This window comes from Danio rerio, chromosome 5 (assembly GCF_052040795.2).
Source record: "Danio rerio strain M-AB ecotype USA chromosome 5, GRCz13ab, whole genome shotgun sequence".
Classification (NCBI taxonomy): domain Eukaryota; kingdom Metazoa; phylum Chordata; class Actinopteri; order Cypriniformes; family Danionidae; genus Danio; species Danio rerio.
The window spans coordinates 27,611,653-27,635,371 of NC_141025.1; the positions used below are offsets into that span (position 1 = coordinate 27,611,653).

At 36.2% G+C, this 23,719-nt stretch overlaps 1 protein-coding gene and 1 long non-coding RNA gene across 35 annotated transcripts in view; one reads left to right on the top strand and one right to left on the bottom strand.

Annotated features, from left to right (window-relative positions):
• Positions 1-23,719, bottom strand: part of arvcfb (ARVCF delta catenin family member b) — a 428,020-nt gene that overhangs the window by 321,883 nt on the left and 82,418 nt on the right.
• On the top strand, positions 10,686-13,035 carry LOC137495514 (uncharacterized). Its single transcript, XR_015491238.1, has 5 exons — positions 10,686-10,792; positions 11,699-11,825; positions 12,002-12,087; positions 12,378-12,420; positions 12,518-13,035. It is a non-coding gene; the product is annotated as an uncharacterized LOC137495514 (long non-coding RNA).

Sequence of the window (23,719 nt, forward strand, 5' to 3'; positions counted from 1 at the left end):
TAGTCTATTGAAGCCGTCAAGATGTTAATCTTAACATGAATATATTTATTTTTTATAAAAAGTTTTGTATCATAATGCACAATGAACACATTGTAACTAACATGAATTATTCACTCATTTTCCTTTGCCTTATTTATGAAGGGTCGCCACAGCGGAATAAACCGCCAATATCTAACATTAATTAATGTTAATAACGTTCAAATATAGTGCTTATTGTTATTTCAAGCATTAACTCTTGCTAACAAATAAGACATTATTGTGATGTTATTGACATTAATGATCAATAATAATGCATTATGCAACACAATTAAATAATTTAAAAAATTCTATATTCAATAGCTGCATCTCAATTTAAAGGCTGCATCCTTCAAAGGGCGCATTTCAAGGCTGATTGCATCATAATGGTGCAAAAAGTCTGCCCCAGTTCAAAGACTGTTTCAAATACAGCCTCCAAATGCATTCCTCATATCCCGGCCTTCAATAGTCCATGTCCTTCGAAGGATGCTGCCTCTGAATCGAAACTCAAAAATCCAATCGAAAGTCAAATTTACTGTACGTAAAGTAAAATATAATGCTTTTAGTGGGAGATCAAACACCCCTTCCCAGATGCACCCTTCTATCAGCCCAGACAACCCATTCACACTCTCAGAGAGCTCACACAAACCGATCCAAACCCGAACTGATCTGCCATTGCAATGCATCCAAACAGCTTCATTTGCAAAGTGGCAATGATGCCTTCTAACTCAGTGTAAACAATGCACCGTGGTAAATCTGCATTTGTGGAGGCCTGAGACAGTGTCTCGCGGAGAAATAAGACTTGAGCAACGAATGAAATGCTAATGAGAACTGCTTTTATTCAGCAGTAAGAGATACAGTCTGAAAACACTTAAGACAGAGATAAAACAGACAGAAGAAATGCACCATGTTTCAGAGAAAAACAGTTCAAGTGAGGAAAAAAAAAACGAAGAATCTCATTTCTTCTTTGTTTTTCTTTGGATTCTCACTCTCTGCCCTCAGTTTCAACTCAAAAAATAAAGGCACAGCAATGGCACTCTGATTACATAAAAGTCATGTTCATACCTGGAATTAAGATGCGCTCAAGTCAATCCGACCACAAGTGGACAATGACAAGTACAGGTGTGAATAGGCATAGGACTTTTGCTGTCTTAATTCGATAAAAAAAACGATTTCTTTTCAACTTGAAAAGGCATCTTTGGATATCTTTCTTTTCTTTGGATATAAAGCAAGCCTCTGCACTATTCAGCTCTACAGCATGCTGGATGTTGGTTTATATAAGATATGTTTTTCAAGAAGTTTCCTGAATCATGAATCCTGAATTCTATAGTGGCCCTAAAAAAACTCAAAATAGTCATAAAAAACACGTAAAAAACAACGGTATAACAGAAAATTTATGCGGTTTTAAAACCTTTACTTTTCAAAACTGCTTTACACCTTAAAACCGGTTATCGTCCCATCCCTATGTAGTGAATGGTGTGCAAAATGCTTTGAGCCCCTTTCAACCACATTCAGATAGTCGAAAATGAATTTGACTGGACTGCTCTAACAAGGTGAACACACATGTGTTTAATGTGTTTTTGAACAGCCGCTAAACAGGGAAGGATCGGCATAGAGAATCGAACTCGGGTTGCCGTGAGCACCAGAGTACATCGAAGCACTAAATACTACACCATTGGCACTGACGATACAGATTTTAACTTCGTCTGAAATTTTGCTTTTGGCAAAAATCAGTATAAAGCAGAATGTTTTCTTATAAGCTTGACATGTTTTAATCTTTTTCTTTTGCAAAAAAAAACTATATGACTGCAAATGAGATTTTTGCTGCTTCGTTCTCTTCAAACAGCAGCTTTCAAGTAGCACCCATGAACTGGTGTTTTTCATTAGATCCTGTTTTATTTAATGTTTATAGTCTTTAAATGTATTTAAAGCGACAATCAGAGATGCAGTTTAATCCCTGACAACTGACTTTGTGTTCTGATTTTTTGCCGCTGATACAGAGTACTGACTCCTTGTCAGGGTGATCAGCCCATACCGAGAACTGATTCTATTGCTTCAAGCTTTATATTACATTAAGCACATTTTCCCCCTAAGTATGAACGTTAAGAGAAGATCTTGCCTTACCTAAGAGAATAAATTAAGGATGCTGCATATAATCCCTTAAACATGTCTCTTATAACCATTTAGATGTGAATGTATCGTAGCCAGAAGCAGTTTTATGGAAAATAATTCAATTATTAATTTTACTTCGGCTTATTCCCTTGTTTATCAGGGGTTGCCACAGTGGAATGAACCGCCACAGAACAAGTAAAATTATTTACCTCCTCATGTGTTGTGACTAGTGTAGACTATGTATAATATACAGGAGAGCAACTGCGTCTTCCTCTGCTTGTAAACTCATGAACAAACACCAGTGATCGATTCATAGAATCAGACAGATTGGCGAGTACCGATCGAGTCATGAAATGTGATTATCGGCCAATACCGATCTTCGGCTGATCGAATGGAGCATCTCCAGTAATCAATAACATTTACATTGAGTCATTTAGCAGATACTTTGTCCAAAGTAACTTACAATTGAGCAGGCATTCAGGGATTCAACAAGAAGAGGCAATGCACTCAAGAAGTGTTAAATGAGCTGTTAGTGCTCAGACAATTAAGTGCAAGAGTAAAGAGGGGGGAGTGTTTGTTTTAGAGAGAGGAATGTTTCAACAGGTGGTTTGTCAAGCTCACTCACTTGTGTGAAGCACACTTAAATGTTTTTACTCATTTTATTTTTATCTTTTAGAGATATGGAGTGATTGTAAGAAAGTGTCTTTTGCAAATGTGCAAATACTGGTGCACATGTCAGTTAAAGTGTCAGAGAGATGAAAGAGTGTGTTTTCTACAAATGGTTTGTCAACTCCACTCACCTGTGTGAGGTACACGGAGAATTAGATAATGTTTTGAGGTTGTGGTGTGGTTGGGGGGAGAAAAGAGAGGTTCCTGATTTTGTTCACAGGGGTTTAGGATCAGGTTCTGAATCATGTTGCATAATAAGAATGAATAAATATGGATTAAATAACATAATATAATAATACTTTTCAAAGATACCTGATTTAATTACCAATGTTTTAAACTATTTGTTAAACATATTGTATAAAAACAAAAGCAAACTTATTGAAATGGTTACAGAATAAAATCTAGGTTAATAGGAGTTAATCAGAAGAAAAAGAAATATATCTATAATTACAGTTATCTATAATTTCATTAGTCAATAAAGTAGCCTATTCATAAGCCCTGTGTAATTGATCTGAGACTTTAAGTAGATTTTTTTAGGTTTCTCGAATTAGATTGAAACATCAAATAAGCCAATGACTCCCCACAGACAACAGAGAAGTGGTAGAACTTTGTCAAAAGTTGACAAAAGAGATATTGAATAAGTTTACATGGACACCAATAATTTGATTTCAATACGATTAAGACAATAATCTGATTAAAAGTCTACCATGTAAACAGCGTTTTTGATTACCTTAATCCAATTACTAAATCGAACTAAACAGAAATTGAATTATGACGTGGAGTTTGCCGATGTTAGCCACATTACAGAAGTGTAGTACACACGTAAACACCTTAATCAAACTATTACCTACGTGCAGGATTTTCGCCACATTGTGCAACAGAATATTCTATACACACACGGCTGTGACACTATTCTCTGCACCTACCGAGTCAGTGGAAGACCACAGACACCTACATCACCTGCAGTTTTAATTTTTACCCTTATGGTGTGCGGTATCAAATTCCATTAAAACAACACTCTTCCATCAGTTCATACTCGCATCCAATATCTTGTTTGTCACAAGGGCCATTCATGAAATATTCATATTATAGTGAAAGAACCAAATTGCAGGTAAAGTTGACAAGTTACAAATGAAACACCCAAAATTACATGAAACTCCAGAGGAACTGTAGATAGGGTGGTGATGCAATGACATTAATTGAATTATGTGCTATAACATGTAAAACGGGATCATGAAAGGAACCTTCAAAAAGAAACTCATGTAAACACCTTAATCAAATTATTCTCTTATTCAGAATAAAGCAAATACTTAAATTAATGATGTCCATGTAAATTTAGTAAGTTAAACAATAAAAGGTGTGAACGGTATTGTGCAATACCAGGTGTGAATAGAACCAAAGAGTGTCTGTATGAACTTTTTGCCTTAAATGGCCTCCTCTGCTTCCAGCAATTTGAGAGAATGAAAGGAAGCAGGAAGTTGAAGAGTTCTTTCCTCTTCCTCTCCTGCAGTTGGAGAAGGCAGCTTCTTAGTTCTCTCTTTGCTCAATGTCTCAGTGATGAGTTTGCCCTAATGGTGCTGCCGATTGCTTCACTTTGCATTTATCTTGTCTGTGTATAATTAATCTGCAGTGCAGCATAACTCTTTTAGTTAAGGCCCTTGGATATCTGCAGAAATCTCATACGGCTGGCAGTTGCACATTCATTTGTGACATTGTAGCAATTAATAGTTGACAAGTCAGATTTGTTGGAGCAGCAGATAACTCAATAATTATCGTTTGGAGATTTTCGGGAGAGGCCAGCGAATAGGGGAACGTGTGGAATAACATGCCAGCGCAGCAGTTGGAGTCATTAATGGAGGACATTGGGTAATAATGTGACATTGTTGTTTTATTATGAGCTGAAGTACGTGTCAGAGCCCAGCATGTGGTAATTACTGCCAATCAGACTCTCAAACACGCTCTGACTGACAAGAATAACAGTCATTCATGCATCCTATTGCTCGCTTACAAACACAGCTTGTGATGGTTAAGATTCCTTTATGTTTTGAATGAATTCATTTATTTGATCGAAAGAGAATTAAACGAGTTTTATTGTAAACTTTTATCAGAAATAAAAAGATCTGGTTCATGTACACTACCTGTCAAATTCTGTTCTGGCGGCATTTATTAAATGTAAAAAAGAAATATTAAAGTGGTAAATACGTATTTATTAACTATTTATTTATTATGTATTAAATGCAGTTTTAAACCAAATTTTGGCTCCAGTCATTATTGCTTTTATTGTTAGTACCAATAATATTAATAATAATAAATATTAGAGTGATTTCTGAAGGATCATGTGACTCTGAACTCTGAACTAATTAAATGCTAAGCTTCTTTTGAACAGTTATTTTATAATGCAATAACATTTCACAATTTCACAATTTGTAGTGTATTTTTGATTAAATAAATGCCGCCTTGGTGAGCAGAAGCTTATTTTAAAACATTTAAAAATCCTACTGACCCCAAACTTTTGACCGGTAGATATATTTTAAAATCTAATTTACTATTGTTATTCCAGTGTTACATTTTCAGAATGATTAACGTTATTAAATTAGTTTAATCAATATGAATTGCCTAAAGTTATATATTATTTAAAATATAATATTTAAATGTGTAATATCTTTAAAGAAACCATGATTGACCATTCAAAAACTTGGGCCAACTTTTTTCCTATAATTATAAATGATAAATGTATACATTTTGCAGCATAGGCGCATTCTGTCAACGTGAAATTTTTTTTTCGTGAGAAAGACTTACTTTTTCTTTAGCTTGGCTGGAATAATTATAAACTTAAAAAATTGTTAATAATATTTAGGGTCAATATTATTAAACCTTTTAAGATTTTTGTAGTTTGGAAAAGCCTACAGAACAAACCACTGTTATTTAAAGCCTAATTAACCTAAAATGCCTAGTTAACCTAACTGACCTAGATAAAACTTTACATTGTATTTAAGCCGACTACTAGTGTCTTGCATACTAATTGTATGTACAGTATTATGGCAAAGACAAACAAATTAGTTATTAGAAATGCGCTATTAAAACTATTATCCTTAAATTCAAAAAAACAATCTTTCTCTCCAGGGCGGCACAGTGGCGCAGTAGGTAGTGCTGTCGCCTCACAGCAAGAAGGTTGCTGGTTCAAGCCTCGGCTGGGTCAGCTGTCAGTTCTGTGTGGAGTTTGCATGTTCTCCCTGCGTAAAAAAGAGTGCTGGATAAAATGGCGATTCATTCTACTGTGGCAACCCCAGATTAATAAAGGGACTAGGCCGAAAAGAAAATGAATTAATCTTTCTCTCCTTTAAACAGCACTTGGGAAATTACATTTCAAACTGACATTCAAAGACATTTGTCATTTTTATTTATTTTATTCTAAATAAATGCTATTTTTTATTACATTTATACATTTTTAGTGCTAAAAAATTTTTAACAACAACTTCAATTTTGCATATTAGAATGATTAATGTGGGATCATTGACAACTAATGTAATGTTGCTGAAAATACATGCATTCAAATAAATTACATTGCACTGAAAATATATTTTTCTGTCTTCAAATTATTCAATTATTCAAAGGGTTTGACAAGCAGCATAACTTTCAGTAATCACAATCTTTCTCTCTAGTTTGGAAGTAAAACACATCCCAGACAGAGAGAAAGAATTAGAGAGAGAACCATCTCAATACAAATGGCTGGAGTATCTTCTCCATTAGCTCCAGCTGATGTTGAACATCATTAGGGTCCTGCTATCTATCTTCCCACAATACAGCAGGAGCAAAGGGGGAAAACACAGTGATTTATTTGTGGATCGGCACAGTGGCACTGCTGAACGAAACAAACCACTGGCCAGAATCCTGCCAGCCCATTCAGCATTCTTGACAGAGACAGACAAACTAGCAGAGAGTGAAACTGCCCCCTATGGGTGAAAACATGAAAGTTAATGCAGGGAAGAAATAAATTGCTTCCAAACCTGATCTTCTGCTGCACGCAAACTTAAACGCAATCCTCTCTCCTTTGCAAAACAAATACATGCACGGTTGCATACATTAAGAAAAAGAACCAGAAAATCGATTTCACTTTATTGCTGTCATCAGGCTATTGCTGAGTTACCATTACCCGTGCACGCTTCAGCACGCTTTCATTTGAACCACTATCAAATTAGCAAGGCCATTCTCAAATGCAAGCATCATATGTAATGTGCTTACAGCAATTGCATACGCAACCTTATGTGTGCACACCCTAAATCCATCAGCGGCAGCAATATTTACTCTCCTCTTTCAGCTCTTTGTGCAGATCCACAAACCTTCGACATTCAGCGCCAAAAAAATGATGAAGAAAGACAGACAGGGAGAGAAATAAATAGAACTGGCTTCTGTTGTAGATTGACAGAGCTTAACAGACAGTCCTCGGCGCACAGCACGCTTTCAAAAACGAGTGCGGAACTGCAATTTAGCAGAGTTCCACAAGTAAATAAAAAAGGCTTTTTTTGGGTTGCTGCGGTTCAGTTTTGGGATGATGTAAAATAACCTTTGAGTGGTTTTTGCCCAAAATCCAGCCACCGAACAACCGGGTTTTGGAAGAAGCATGTCATTTGTTTTGAAGTTAAAATACGCTCTTGTCTCCCAGCTTAATATGCAGAATTAACTAAAAGGGCAACCAAATAAAACAGTTTCTAAAGGCCATGAAATGTGGACTCAGATTTTACATGTAGCGGTGTTGGTGTAAAATGTGACTGCAGGTCATACTCATGATACTTCATGATATTATTTAATTATTAATACTACAATACATAAATACACATCCATTCAAAAAAAATGAAAAAATATTGCTCACCAAAGCTGCATACTTTTTTCATCATTGAATTTTTTATATCTAAAAAAAAAATTACATATAGATTTTAAAGAAATTTTCACAGACTGTCTGATAATATTTTTTCTTCTGGAGAAACACTTATTTGTTTTATTTTGGCTAGAATAAAAGCAGTTTTGAATTTTTTTAAGATTTTAAGGTCAAAATTTAAGGCCCCTTTAGCAAATTTTTTTTAGATTGTCTACAGAACAAATCATTGTTATACATTAACTTGCCTAATTACCCTAACCTGCCTAGTTAACCTAATTAACCCAGTAATTAACCCAGAAATGAGTTATTAAAACTATTATGTTTATGTTATGTGTTGAAAAAAAATTCTCTCTGTTAAAAACAGGGGGCTAATAATTCTGTCTTTAACTGTATATATACACACACACACAGACCAAAAAATAAAAAATAAATATATATATATATATATATATATATATATATATATATATATATATATATATATATATATATATATATATATATATATATATATATATATATGGTGGCATGGCTCACAACAAGAAGGTCGCTGGTTCCAGTCCTGGCTTTATGGAGTTGCATGTTCTCCCTGTGTTTGCATGGATTTTTTTTTTGTAAATGAATAATTCCTGGAACAAAACCAGGAAATAAACATTTTTGTGACTGATGTCTGCCACGCAATTTTAGTTTTCCCGGAACATGACGTCATTAAACGGCAATAGTGCAAAAAAAACTGCATACCAGTCTTTTATTATTTTGTGCCATATAACGTTATAGTTCAGTCATAAATAATAAAAACATGTACAAAACATACAAACATAAATCGTATGAACAAACACTATTTATTTCACTTTACTTTTATGTGCCAAGTGAAAATAATAATTAAATGACTCACTTAGTCTAACCTTCAAAAAGAGCCCACAGTTACCTCTTCCATCATGTTTTCTGGCTGACTTGAGATTTCTTTGCTTCTGTCTCCCGCTATCCTGATCCATTCGCACAGTTTTATCTTCTCAAGTTCTCTTTTGATCAGAATCATTATCAGATTTTCTCATAGTTTTAAAAAAATGAAAAATTTTCAAAATGCCATTTTGAAAATACAAATATTATTTAAGTAGGCCACTATGCCATTATTTATTTTTGCTGTTCACTGCATGCAAAACAACAATCACCAACCAATGAGAGTGATTGTGAACTTAACAAAGCCAATTGCCTGAAAATATTGTTGAGGGCCAATAGTTTTACTTTAACTTGAGCATGGTGACTACCGTCACACAGCCTTTGCTTGAATTCTTTCTCTCTTTCTCTCTCTCTCTCGCTCGCTCTCTCTCTCACACACACACACATAGATATTCACTGCACACAAGTTAATGCCGGATCCATAAAAAGAAATACCGGAATTCAAAACACAAATAACGGACATATTCCGGAACAGGATCTGGCTCAAATTAAGCACTGGTTTTCTCCGGGTGCTTTGGTTTCCCCCACAGTCCAAAGACATGAGCTATAGGTAAATTGGGTAAACAAATAATTGGCCATTGCGTGTGACTGTGTGTTTATATGTGTGTTTCCCAGTACTGGGCTGCGGCTGGAAGGCCATCCACCGTGTAAAACAAATGCTGAAATAGCAACCCCTGATAAATAAGGGACTAAGCCAAAGGAAAATGAATCTACTATTATATATATTATAACTGTTTCTATTTCAATTCATTTTAAAATGTGAATTTAACTTAATGCAGTCAAGGCAAAGCTATACTTACAGACTTCACTGTCAATCAGTCCACCAGGAAGTATTTCAAAATCATTTGGTTCCCCATTTCTTATTAAAACAGTTGTAAAATAAAATTGACAACTTCCAGCTACGTTAATATTGAAGAGTTACGGTAAAGCTGGAAGTTTTAAAGAACTGGAGCAATATAAGATTCCAAAATAGTTGCTTTGTTCGATGAGTCTTGATTTCTGCTTTTAATTTTGTACAGTAAGGTGAGGTCATTATGAATTCATGGAACCAGCCATGAATTTAAAAAAAAAGTAAAGGCTGAGTATGAGGGAGAGTTAATAGTTTTGTAAAAGAACCGTATTGCTTACAGACATAGTTCAACACCATTAATGCACTGATCAGTTCCTGCTAAATAGAAGTAACGATCTATTTACAGGCGCTTCATTAGTTACAGCTGCTCAGGTGCTTGTTAGTAAGCAAATCCAATCAGCCAATTTCATGGCAGCACCTCAAGGCTTGTACTGTAGATGTGGTCAAGATGATCTGCTTAAGGTCCTAACAGTCATCAGAATGGAGAAGGAAGATGATTTAATGTGGCATGCTTTTTGTGCCAGACAGGCTGGTTTTTAGTATTCCAGAAACTGCTGATCTACTGGAATTTTCACATGTGCTTATGGATGTCTAACAGAGGCTAATTGGAAGCCAATTTATTGAAAACATACAGTACATTTGACTGCAGTTCCTACACAGCAAATTTATCAGAGTTAAATTCTCGGTGTTGAAGCATTTCAGAGTAAAGTGTTGACGTTAAAGAGTTAGATTTTGATAAATGAATATAATTAGAGTTAGAATTCATTTTATTCAGTGCGAAATCAAGGAGTTATCTTTTCAACACTTGGTGGTGTTATTTCCAACATCCGGGAATTCATGCAGCAACAGTCACTGAAGAATTTTCCAGACGCCATTTGGTGAGTCAAACTACCTAAATGTTGGTATTTTACTGACTTTCTTTAAGGAAATACAGTTGTAAACATATTGTTAAGTTGATAACTTAAGAATGGAGTGACAATTTTAAACTTCTGCGGTTCATTCATGGTCGTTTGTGTATCTAGCTTAACTGCATTACTATTGACTTCTTTTCAAGAATGTTTTTATATGTGCTCACGCATACATAGTGCATAAAAACATCAAATGTACATGTTCAACACATTTCTGTCACGCTTAATGCCATTTTGTGCGTTGTGGTTGTAACCCATTTGTAAAATAAAATCGACACTTCTCCTTTAATTCGAAGCAAACTAGCGAGGGAATCCCCGGAGCGCCTAGCCTACTCTGCCCGGATGCTAACGGCGATACAGGACGGTTTCCATGAGCTCTGGAGAGTTTCTAAAACATATCTGGTGAGTAAATGAACATATGCTTACTTGTAAAAGGCTTCCTGACTAAAACATATGATTGTTTGTTATTAGTGTATGTTAATTTGGTTATTTTAAACACCGCGGCCCTTTTAAACTGGTTCATTCGTGGCCGTCCATATACCGTTAGTCCATAGACTCGCGTGATAACGTACGCATGAATTATATTAAGTGTTGACAACCATTAAAAGTCGGAATGTTAACATTAATGTCTTTAAATGACCGCGTTTGCACTTTCTCAGACATTTAACGTTACAGAAGTCTCCCGGAAGTTGCGGGACTAACGTTAACGTTATGCCGCAAATGCACAGACTCCCAGATGCCCAAGTAGATGCCCGCAAATGAATGATAATCTCCCGGAAATCGCGCGTCTCCCGCCTAGTCATTAAACACTTTGCACACCCCTCTCCACAGCATCCCTCCCAGCTCTTCAGGTACGTCGCGCGCAAGTCACCCCATTGCTCTTCAGGTTCTGATCTCTCCCGCTACCTCCCGCAAATCAACTCTGTATCCCCCGAAAATGACTTTTCCCAACTCGGCATGTCTGACGTTAGTCAGGAACATCTTAGTCAAGCTTTTTCTCCCGCATGATATTGTGCTTAAAACTATAGGCTAAACTTAGCATGTACTGTACACAACATTTCCGTTTTATTTAAGACAATTTAGTGCGTTGTAAACAGCCACATGTCTGTAAAATTAATCAACTGATTCATATTTGAGCAGCCTAATGATGATACAGGTTTGATTTGTAGATTTATTATCAATAATCAACATCTGAATCAAAAGATATCTGAAAAAATGTGAGGCATACTTTGTGATGTTCATCTCTCTTTTTTTATCTGAAGGTTATGCATATGTGTTAGATACTAATTTTTTGTTGTTTTTTAACAGCCACAGTTCTCTATACAATAACACAAGACCCTGTGACGGTGGCTGATTAGAGACGGATGGTGTATTTCCAGAGTTGGTGAAATGACCAAGCACACCTTCTTGGTCATATGTGGTGATGATAATGAAGGTATGTTTGATAAAGTTCTGTATTTGTTTCACAATAAGCTGAGAGGGTATTAGAGCATTAGAGAATAATAAATGACATGAAGGTGATAAGTTTTGTATTGTGGGTGAACTGTTACTTAAATAATGTTTTGCTCTTTGCTTTGCACTTTTCCTCTTCTGCTTATCCTAATATTTTAGATTATATTTGGACCTGAAACATCTGCTAGACTCCAGGAAAGGTGGCGTCAATACTGGACCTGAAAGGGCCTAACAAGTTGAATCTGGTAAAGAAACACGCACGCACACACACACACGCTTACCGAAAACTGTAAGTTTATGAATATTTTTTACACTGTGGCCAATATTTTGGGGAAGTCAGCATCACTAAATGATATAAAAGATTTTAAGCTCCTCTAAATTTTGCTCCAAGTGTTGTGTTAAATTCAGGATTCTGGACAGACAGCTGCCTGTTTTTCCAGTTCTAGTCATAGTGGTTAACCTACTTGTTTTTGGAGATTCCAACAGTGATGTGTGTGTTTTTTTCTACTTTTCCATATCCTGTCACCTCAACCAGCTGGGAGAGTCAAGTTGTGGATCATCATGAAGATTTTCAAAAGGTGAGTTTAGATTTCTTGAATGTTTTATTTACTTGAAATGATCTTTTAAATATATTATAGAATTTGATTGCAATTTGTTTTCAAACATTTTTCTTAGCCATGCTGGAGTCTTTAAGAGTTCTTAGATGAGCATCACCCTATATCCGTGCATCAGGAACCACCAGACGAGCGATCAGCAGCTGCTACATCGTCATGGATAAAAAGGTCATCCTGTGGCTGGGAAGCACTTCATTCACAGGACATGCTTGATGAGATTTCCTAGCTCCAGTTTGTTTTCACACAAGTTTACAGCATTTATACCTTCATTTAAACTGCTGTGTTTGGTATGGAGGACAAGGAAACACCAGAAGTGAAAGATTTGCACGCCAAGTTGTTTAAAATGTAATTTCATAAGAAAACTATGAGTGACGCTATAAACTTTCAAATTGCTCTGATGAAACATCAAGTTTGGACCAAAGGACTGAAACAGCCTTTTTGAGCACTGGTCATACATATTTTGTTGATACTGTCTGTACTAATAAAACATTTAAAGCATATTTGACATTGTTGCAATTTAAAAACTGAATGAATTGTTGAAGTGGTGAATGTTTTCAAATAAAATGTTTTTTCTTTTGTAATTTACAGTCTATTTGGCCTTTTTACCATATTTACACTCAAGAGAGTTGAATAAAATTACAATATAATACACCAGGCGGTGTTAAATATAGTTACATTTTTAACTCTGTCCAGAGTTAAAATTAACCCTTACTTCGGTGTCAATGTGCCAACCCTTTTGAAAGTGTTGATTTAACTCTGTTTTGAGTGGACCCCATGAGACACTTTCAAAGTGTTGAAATTAACACCCATAGAGTTGTTTTGGGTCCCCATATTTTGCTGTGTAGGTAAAAATAAACACTTTCACTGTAAATATCATTAGTTGTTGGAAACATACTGTCCAAATTAACAACTAATACTAAATACAGGGAAATATTAGCAACAAAAAAAGTAGTTCTTTGCACAACACAAAATAAATAACACACAAAATAATTAACAGTGTGTGTTATTTGTAATTGTATATGTTAACATCTGCTATGAGTCTCTAGAGTATACAAATAAATTACTTTTCTGGTGTGGTCAGTTTGCTCAGTAGCTCACTTTGTATAGTGTTACCTCTCTTACTTTTACATTTGCTTTAGAAACACTGTTGGTTTGGTTTATGGAGTGGTTTCAGTCAGTACTAGGTGATCTATATAAGCCCCACATTCTTGTGGATACATACAAGAAGGATGTTTATCTGCAACATACAACAAAATGTACCCTAAGTAACATATTTCGGACTCCCAAAAATGTAGACTAAGGCATGTATAGGCTAAACATTTTTACATTTTTAAATTTTTAGGCTGTACTTCTTTACTTTTACTTGAGTACAAAAGTGCAATCAGTATTTCAACTTTTATCAGAGTCATTTTAAATATGAGTATCTGTACTTCTACTTGAGTAAAAGATTTGTGTACTTTTATCATCTATGCTCTCATTGAAAGTTGAAAACTTCAGGCTACTTAAGAGCTACGGTAAGGCTAGAAATTGGAATGTCTATACAAAACAGCAATGAACATCGCAAACTGGATGCTTTGTCTGATTAGTCTTAATTTCTACTTTGATTTTTGATTAGTAAAGTGAGGTCATTATGAATGCATGGATGCATCCATGAATGTAAATTACAGGCTGTGGTGTAATGGTATAAGGGAGAGTTTTTTGAGCATTGTTTAAATATCATAGCCTGAGTATTCTTGCTTATGCTCATCTCATTACGACCACAGGAAATACACCATGTCACAAAGCTCAGATGATCTCAAATTGGTTTACTTAAACATGTAATTGAGTTCGCTATACTCCAGAACACCTATGGGAAGTGATGAAATGGCATCTCTCTTCCAGTCACAATAGTTAACAGCACATCATTCAAACTTCTTAACCATCAACGAGCTCATTAAAATCGTCAGCCATCCGCTTTTCGAAACATGTCAATAAACAAAGGAGGCGTGTGATAACACCAAGCAGCTGCGAGACGCACTCTTGTGGTGTTGATTTGTCGAACATTATACTTTCAAAATACAGAGCGAATTCTCAATCACTGTTACAATCGGACGTGAAGCGAGCATCGTTATTCAGCAGTGCCAATGATTAAACAGATGAGTGGCCAGAGCTGTCAGCTGCGCTCCTCTTTTTGGAGAGGGGGAAGAGAGAAAGGAAGAGAGAGGGAGGCAAATGGAGCACAAATTGGCAAAAGCCCAGACTCATTTACATACCAAGATGTGGTAGGGCTCCGTAAATTCCCCTCGTGGTGTGAGGGCAGAGTAAAATCCCACATTAGAGTACAGACGACACGCATTGATTATTTATGAACACCATGGCCAGAAAACGAAAGAGCTTCCTACTGTACCTGGATATCTTTCTTAGCGGGACGTGCATAGTTCCTGTGAATGAAAGATGAAGGGAGAGTGGCTGTATTGAAAAACAGGCTTTCGTTCATTTAAATGGCTGGTTACTGTTGTTGTTGTTGGCGAGTTATTTAATATGGGAAATGAAAGCAATACATTTTAAAATGTAACATTAGAAGATATTGCACTAAACTAGTGTTGAATTTAAAGAAATATTCTGGTCCAAATGTTTTTTTAGGTCATGTAAATGATTTAGTTCAAAGAGAAAGTATTAAAGAGCCTCTATTATGGTTTTTTGAAAGTAAGCTTCTATACAGTGTGTAGCACAGCTCTAAGTCAATGAACATTCAGCTGGGGTTTAAATCTGAAAGTGCACAGTGTTTAAAACTATTGTATCTTTAACAATAGTTGACTCAAGAGTCGAATGAATGAATCAAGATAGGTTGGAATTTTTGTTTGATTGCATCGACATCGATACGGTACATCACCAAATATGTAGTTCCAGATTCGGTAAAATGTAAACGCGCATTTGACGTCACACAATAGTGGAGCACTAAAGATCATGGTATTGATCATGATGCGAAGATGACAATCACTGACAGATGGAGATTCGGCTGCGGAGAATAAAGGGTTAAAGTTCATTTTCACAACAATACCAAAGTATAGCCAACCTAGGCTGTGTTTGTTCCTGTCATCTTTCTGATTCCTGATACAGTAACCTACGCTGCAGCGCGGGATTCGTCAGCCGTTTGCTATTAAAAGAACAGCAGAGACTATAATGTATGGGACTTTGTCATGGACTTTGTCAGTAACTTTTACAATTTATATGGACCAGTTTCTTCTTCCTCCGGATCATAACATGTAAGTGTAATTAAAAATTTCGCCTTGTTTTGTGTAGTTTGCAAAATAAGTGTTTAATTGTGTGTAATAAGTTGTAATCACCCCACGCGGCTTGTAATCTATTATAGATCAGTGCTTGTACTGTATCTCTCAGGTTAAATCTATTCACTAGAAGTTAAAGCTATTCACATATTGTGTCCAAAACCACTTTTAAAAGGCGTGTAGCAATTTATATGCGTTTTGTGCTCACGATCTCCTGCTGTTTGCCGTTGTTATGTTCACCATCAGCTGTTCCTCACATGCGCAGCACGGTCAGTTTCCAAAATAGTTCAGCTTTTGCCTCTGTGTGAATTAGTACTGAATCCACAAGACTCTTTAGAACACCTTGATTAGTTGGATCAGCTGTGTTTGAATAGGGTTGGGGTATAACTGTGCAGAGGTGCGGCCCTCCAGGAATCGAGTTGGGACCTATGGTTTAATGTAGAGGTCTGCATTCCCGCGGGCGCTGCGGGACCCGACCAGATTTCTACGGCGCGGGTATAAATTTCTCAATAAATCACGGGAGCGGTCGGTAACGGGTTTAATTTGGGACGGGAGCTGGCTGTCTAGCAATATCGCTCCCGACTCCCGAGTGAGCACGCGTATGTATGTGTGTAAATGAAATAGCGCGATGCTGTGTTTAGCTTGTTTGTTGCAGTGTGTGTGTGTATGTATGCGCACGCGCGAATGAGAGATATGTGTGTGTGTGTGTGTGTGTGTGTGTGTGTGTGTGTGTGTGTGTGTGTGTGTGTGTGTGTGTGTGTGTGTGTGTGTGCGCGCGCGAATGAGAGATAGAGCTTTGCCTGTGTTTGTGCTTGGTGGAGTTGGTGCTTATGAGTGTGTGTTAGAGGGCGCGCGAATGAGAGAGAAAGCTTTGTCTGTGTGTGTATGCTTGGTGCTGTGCGTGTGTGTGTTTATACAGACAGCTTGTTATAGGCTGTCTGGACTGTATAACTGGGTGATTTTCGGTTTTGTTCTCCCCCCGCTCTTAAGCGGGATCGGGCGCGGCGGATAGAAAACGGGGCAGGTCGGGCAGCGGGACATCAAGTGCTTAATATAAGCAGGAGCGGTCTGGTTCCGGCTAAAACCTGGTGGGTGCGGGCGGGAGCGGGATTCAAAATTTAGTCCCGCGCAGATCTCTAGTTTAATGGAACTTGATGCTGGTGTTGTAGAAATTACAATGTGTAGGTGGCAACAAACAATCATCAAAATAATGTCACTGAATATTTTTTCTTCTGGATAATGTTTTATTTGTTTTTTTTCAGCTGGAATAAAAGATTTTTAAGGTTCAAGAAACCCTCAAGTACTTTTTTTGAGATTTTAACAGATGTGTGTTGAGCATCGCTTAAGATAATGTTAGCACCTGTCAGCTTTAATTGTGGGGAAAAATTGATAATTTTGAGCTTTTGTCAGCTAATTTCATCTTCCAGGTTTAAAATGATTTTTGGGGTGGGATCAAAATCGGTAACGTAGCGCAAAACTGCAAGTGCAAAGATGACGCGTCGGTTTCTCATTATTATTCATAGCGGAGTTTTCTTATCCTATGAGAAGAGACGGCTTCTTAATTATTCATGACTGCGCATACTTTCCGAAGGCAAGGCAGGCCTGCCAGTGCCAAGCTGTGAGACCCTAGGATGAAGACTGGGTGAAACAGCGTCCACGGACCCACGGCATGCAGTATTTAGCTGTTCATGAAGTGTTGTTTGTGTTTGTTTCCATGATCCACGGGGTTTGTTGCATGTTTTTCCACGCGATGCTGTCAGGGTCAATGCATTTTAACTTTGTAAACTATAAAATCATTGGTCTCCTCACAGTTTGTCTCATTTTGTGAGCCAACTGACAACAGTTGTTCGCTCCCCTCCTTCTCACTATTATAAATAGTATTATATTAATGTGCTTGACCAAGAGTCTGGTTGGGGTCAACCTACAGTGTGTAGTGATAGGATTGAGAATTGCGGTCGAAAGCCCTTGAAAGACAGGCTCTTAATGACATTTATACACTGCTCCTCTGAGCACTGCGGGAGCACGGGCAAACACCCATGGGAGCAACATGAACTCACTAGCAGCTTTATCGCACAAGTATACGCCTGCCACACTAATGCCTGTCACCTTGACAGGAGGCCCTTGACAGCTCCGACCTGAAGCCTGAAGTGAGTGACAGCTTGTGACTCTGCATGTGTGAAATCACCTTTATTTTTATACAACTGATGTTATTTCAAAGCAGAATCACAGTACTTACAATACTTCACAGTACTTACAAAAACAGAAACAATAAGCTTACAAATTAGACTAATGCAAAATCAAAAAACAAGTTATCCTGAAGATTTAGGGCTGCAGTGCATGATATTGGAAAAATCTGACGTTATGATATTTATTGATTACATTTTGCTATATGTATACAGTTTCACCAGATGGCTTGACTAGCTGGAAAGAGTTCATTAATTCAGATAGGGAAGAGAATCATGCTTAAAAAATCAAAAACAAATTACAAACAACACAGCTTTAGGGTTTTCTGTCAAACAAAATTCTGGTACAGAAATTGAACAAGCAAATGTAAAAATAACACTGCATCATCTTTACTGTATAAATATTAAAATAAAATAAACTTCTTGTGCCTGAATGCTTTCAACTCTCGTTAAATGCTCAGAGTCACAGCCCTAATAACACATGCAGATAATAAACTTTAACTCCATTATATTTCAAAACTCCCATGTGCTTTGAATTATAGCTCTTTTATAATTCATACTTTTTTTTTTTATAAAATCATACTTTTTTTTTTTATAATTCATACTTGATAATAGTCAATTATAATTCATACTTAATATTGCACATCTTGTGATTTAACTATAGCAGACTCGCCCATTGCAATATCAATGCTGAAACGATATAATGTGCAGCCCTGAAGATAATTGTTTATTCAGGTCAGTTCAATAACTGTATTTGTTACATAACTAAGTAAGTGGTCATTTAAAAAAAAAAAAAAAAGCTCAAGTGTTGTTAAAAAAGATCAGATCAGATCAGAATGTTTGCATGCACATTATTGCGCTGATCTTTCAAAGTGTAGTAATGTTAGGGCTACACGATATTGGAAAAATCTAACAATGCAATATTTAGTTTTTCCGCAATATGTATTGCAATATGAATACAATTTTACAAGATGGCTTGAATAGTTTTATTTGGGAGAAAAAATATGAATTTAGATTGATTGGGTGGGTTTTGTAAAGGTCTTAATTATGTATAAAAAATAATAAACAAATTGCAAGCAAGAATAATTACAATAGAGCAAAGAAACAAGTGAAAGAAACAGTGCTTTATGACTCCTGGAGACAGTATTAAGGTACAGAAATAGAATATTGAAATGTAAAACAACACTGTATAGTCTTCACTATATTAATAATTCAGTAAAATTATTCTTTATTAGGGCGACACGGTGGCTCAGTGGATAGCACTGTCACCTCACAGCAAGAAGGTTGCTGGTTTGAACCCCGGCTTGACCAGTTGGCATTTCTGCGTGGAATTTGCATTTTCTCCCCGTGTTAGTTCCTCCGGGTGCTCCAGTTTCCCCCACAGTCCAAAGACATGTGCTATAGGTGAATTACTAAATGACTAAAATGTGCTTAACCCTGCAAGCATGTGTTCTTATCACATATCAAACATGCACACTTCAATAACCAACAGAAAGCATGCTAGTTCATTTACATCAGGGGTGTCCAAACTCGGTCCTGGAAGGCCGGTGTCCTGCAGATTTTAGCTCCAACTTGCCTCAACACACCTGCATGGATGATTCTAGAAAGCATGGTAAGAGCTTGATTAGCTAGCCCAGGTGGGTCTGATTGGAGTTGGAACTACACTTTCCAGGACACCGACCCTCTAGGACCGAGTTTGGACATACCTGATTTACATGCTATACAAAATTGGCATGGCAAAAAAATAGCCATTGTGAGACTACTCCAACAAAGGTAAAAGAGTTCGCCAACCTGACTTCACCAAGTAGGACATGTTGCTGGATTAACATCTATGTTGATCCTGGAACAACATTCCAATCAGCCAATCAGAATTAAGAGATATGTTTACCAGTTATGTTAAGTTTAGGCTTACGATTAGGTTTATGCACTTTTACATGAGCGCTATACAATTATTATTCCTCTCTGATTTTGGGAATAGTTTACAGTTATGGTTGGGTTTGGGGGTAGGGAATAGGTATGGATTACATTTTCCGGCACAAAAGATTATAATCCAGGATCGCATCGTACTTTGCAAAATCATGACGTACAAAAGAGTTAGCATAACTCCTTTAAGAACATACATGTAAAAGCATACACTGGTTATTATTAAGGGTCTTTAAAACCCCCTAACTAAGGAAGCTTAGAGTGGAAAGGAACCCCATGTTTGTTTGCATGTGTGTCAGAGAGTCCGAGAATTCCACAGCTGCACACGTGTCAGATATGTTACATGCCAGCACCGGTTACATGCCAGCATCGGTTGGTCGGGCTAGAAGTTGGCAGGAGGGCTTTAAAAATAAACATCTCTGGAGTGCCTGTAACGAGAAGAGACACCAGCATGCTTCTCAAAACAAGCATCACCCCTGCTGCTGACCATAGCGCATGAGTGCCTGTCCCACCTGCCCGGGATCAGGTCGATATAGCTATGAACACATATCAGCTCACTTACAAGTCTTTTGCCAATGAAATCACTCAACTCTTTAAAGGCTTCACTTAACTTCCAACCACTTCTGTTTGAAGAGCAGAAACTGAACCATCTTAAAGCAGGAGATCTAGAGTCTTGCAGGAGAGCAAAAAATAAATAAAAATTGGTACATAAAAGATAAAGCAAAAAAAAAATCACTTACAGTACTAAGCATCATACATTCTTAGTAGTTAAATTACAGCTATTACAAAAAAAGATCAACCTAAATTCCATCATCATAATATAAAGTTGACTCAACTTAAAATGTATTCATAGCGCTTCACTTTTTTCAACATTTATGTAACAGCCTTATTCCAATAATTTATTTTCTCAACATTCTACACATAATACATATAGTGAAAATGTGAAAAAAGCTTTTATGAAATTGTTGCAATTATTATTTTTTTAATAAAAAACCTGAAAAATCACATAAATATTCACAGTCTTTGCCGTGAAGCTCTAAATTGAGCTCAGGAACATTCGGTTTCCACTGATCATTTTTGAGATGTTTTAGCAGCTTAATTGGAGTTCACCTGTGGCAAATTCAGTTGATTGAATGAATGCATTTTGGAATAAGGCTGTATTATTAAAAAATGTGGTAAAAGAGAAGCACTATGAATACTTTTTGGATGCACTGTATAAAGCAACTTGCTGCATAACTCTTTTGAGTTGACTCAACTTTTTAACTAAGTATATTACTAAATGGTGGTACTATTTTTTTCCATTAGGATTTAAAGCTTCAATTGCTTTTTTTTTCATGTCCTTGAATTCTAATATACTGTAAGATGGTATCCAATAGAATTGCACATCTGTAGTTTTGGTTTACTAATGCTGTATGTACTTCTATTAAAATGCCATGTCTGTTTGTTTTCACACATCACGTCTTTTTTTCACGCCATCTCCTGAAATGAAACAGCAGGCATTTGCAAACTTCATGACCAACTTATGTTAATGTCGACTTGCATTTTTTAGCCAGTTCAACAATCACACCTTAGTTGACCCAACAATTGTTCAAACAACTAATTTTTACTAGCCCGGACGGCTTTGTCATGGTTTTTTGTCCAGATAATTAACAAAACCTCCTTTAACTGCCTGCTCTATCAAATGGTTGACCATAATTTGACCATAGTTTTAAGTAATGACTGTTAAAGTTAAAAAATAAATAAATAAAAACTCCAACAAACATAATCCTGTTGCACTACTTCAATTGATATAGGTTTTAATGTAAAACCCTTAACAAAACGAAACGAAACAAAAAAAAAAAACAGAAAGAAAACAGTTAGATGAAATATTTTTTGGCATACTTCAAAAAAGATTATTTAGTATTTAAAAAGGTTTTATTTTAATTATGTTTTAAATAAATTGGTCTTAGATTTCTTATTTTCAGATTTATATGATTCCAATACTTTTACCATTAACCGACATATTTACCATTTGGTAGAGGTTGATATTTTAGAACTATGGGAACTTTTGAAAAAAATGCATTAAGTGTGTTAAATAGCGTCATTAGGAGTTAACATTTTGCTAGTTGGATTTTTTTTTAAAGTGTGGATGGTCTCAATACTGTAAATTTAAACATTTTTTAAAACTAATACTTAAAAGTACAAATGAAATCAAAACTGGCGACGCAGTGGCGCAGAAGGTAGTGCTGTCGCCTCACAGCAAGAAGTATACTGGTTTTAGCCTCGGCTGGCTCAGTTGCCGTTTCTGTGTGGAGTTTGCATGTTCTCCCTGCACTCTCGTGGTTTTCCTCCAGGTGCTTCATTTTCCCCTACAGTCCAAAGACATATGGTACAGGTGAATTGGGTACGACCTACCCAATTCAGGTGAATTGTGGCGACCCTAGATTAATAAATGGACTAAGATTAATAAATGGACTAAGCCGAAAATAAAATGAATGAATGAATGAAATCAAAACTAACCAGATTGATTTTGTTAGCTCACATTGGTAGTTACATTAAGAAAAAAAGTTTGCACTTGTAGTCTAAAAATTGAAATCTGAAATTGCACTTCCTGTTTGTTACTGGCTCAATTGTCAGATTACGTCTGTCTGAGGTATTTGGCGTGGTTAACATATTTAACCGCATCCCTTCAACTGTCAGTTTTGACAGTGCTATGACAAAAAAATGTTATGGTGAGGAGGAGGAGGTGTCTGTCAGGTTGTATTTACTCTCACCAAACTCTTTTCCTAATCTTCCTGAACAAAATGCCAACTTCAGTATATTCAGTCAGCTCGCAGTGGAACAAACAAGTCACTCCCACCGCCTCATTTAATATTCCATTTCTAGAAACTGTATCCCAATACAAAAAAAAATAAAAAGTTTGCTGATTCTGGTTCACGTGGACTTAAGAAAATGCATAATTATCATAAGGCTGTTAATTTATAGAAAAGGACTGAATACTCCACTCACAAGAACACAATATCTAGCTTATTTATCTTACTTATCTTATTTATCAGTACCCAGCAAGCTTTTAAAAGATGTCTAATGGACTTCTAAACATAGTCGTCTTGGCTAAAACAAGGCTAAATTGGGCTGTCAGTGAAAATTAATAAAATCTAATAGTAATAAATCTAGTTTATATGTGACTACACATATAAAGTCTTTCTAATCTGTCTATTAGATGACTAGTCTAGTTTTGGGCTATTCTTAGATGTCAATTAGATTTAGCCAAGCTGTCTTCATTTAGATGTCTATTACAATGATGTCATTATTTTTTCACCTTCTTTTTTTCTTCTGTCTGACATCAAAAAATCAGTTGCTAGTCCTCACTTTTGCCCTTAGCATAAACAATATATATAAATGAAAATATATTTTTTTATTGGCAATAAATTAAATTAAATCTAAAAATATATCTATTGTGTTTATCAGACAAAATCTTGAGTGTTGGTAAAAGATGGCCTTTTTGTTTGTTTGTTTGTTTGTTTGTTTGTTTGTTTGTTTGTTTGTTTGTTTGGTGAACTATCACTTTAAGACTATTTAAAACCTATTTAATATTAAAATGTTTTTTTTTTTACTGTAAAAATTTAAATCTCCTTGCAAAACCAAACATCAACCAAAAAGATGCACACGAACATGTTGAAGTAATACTTCACAAAACTATTCTGATCATCAAAGGTTTCAAAAAAACTAAATCTGACTATAGTTGTGGGAACGCTTTCATTTAGCATAGAAAGAGTAGAACAGGTGCCGATTGAGGACGGATGGGGGAACACAGTTTCTGGCACAGGGACTGAGTGATGGATGGTCCTGTGGAAGCTCTCGACGCTTGGAGGGGAGTCAAACGAGGCCTCTCATCCTCTCTATCGCTCTTTT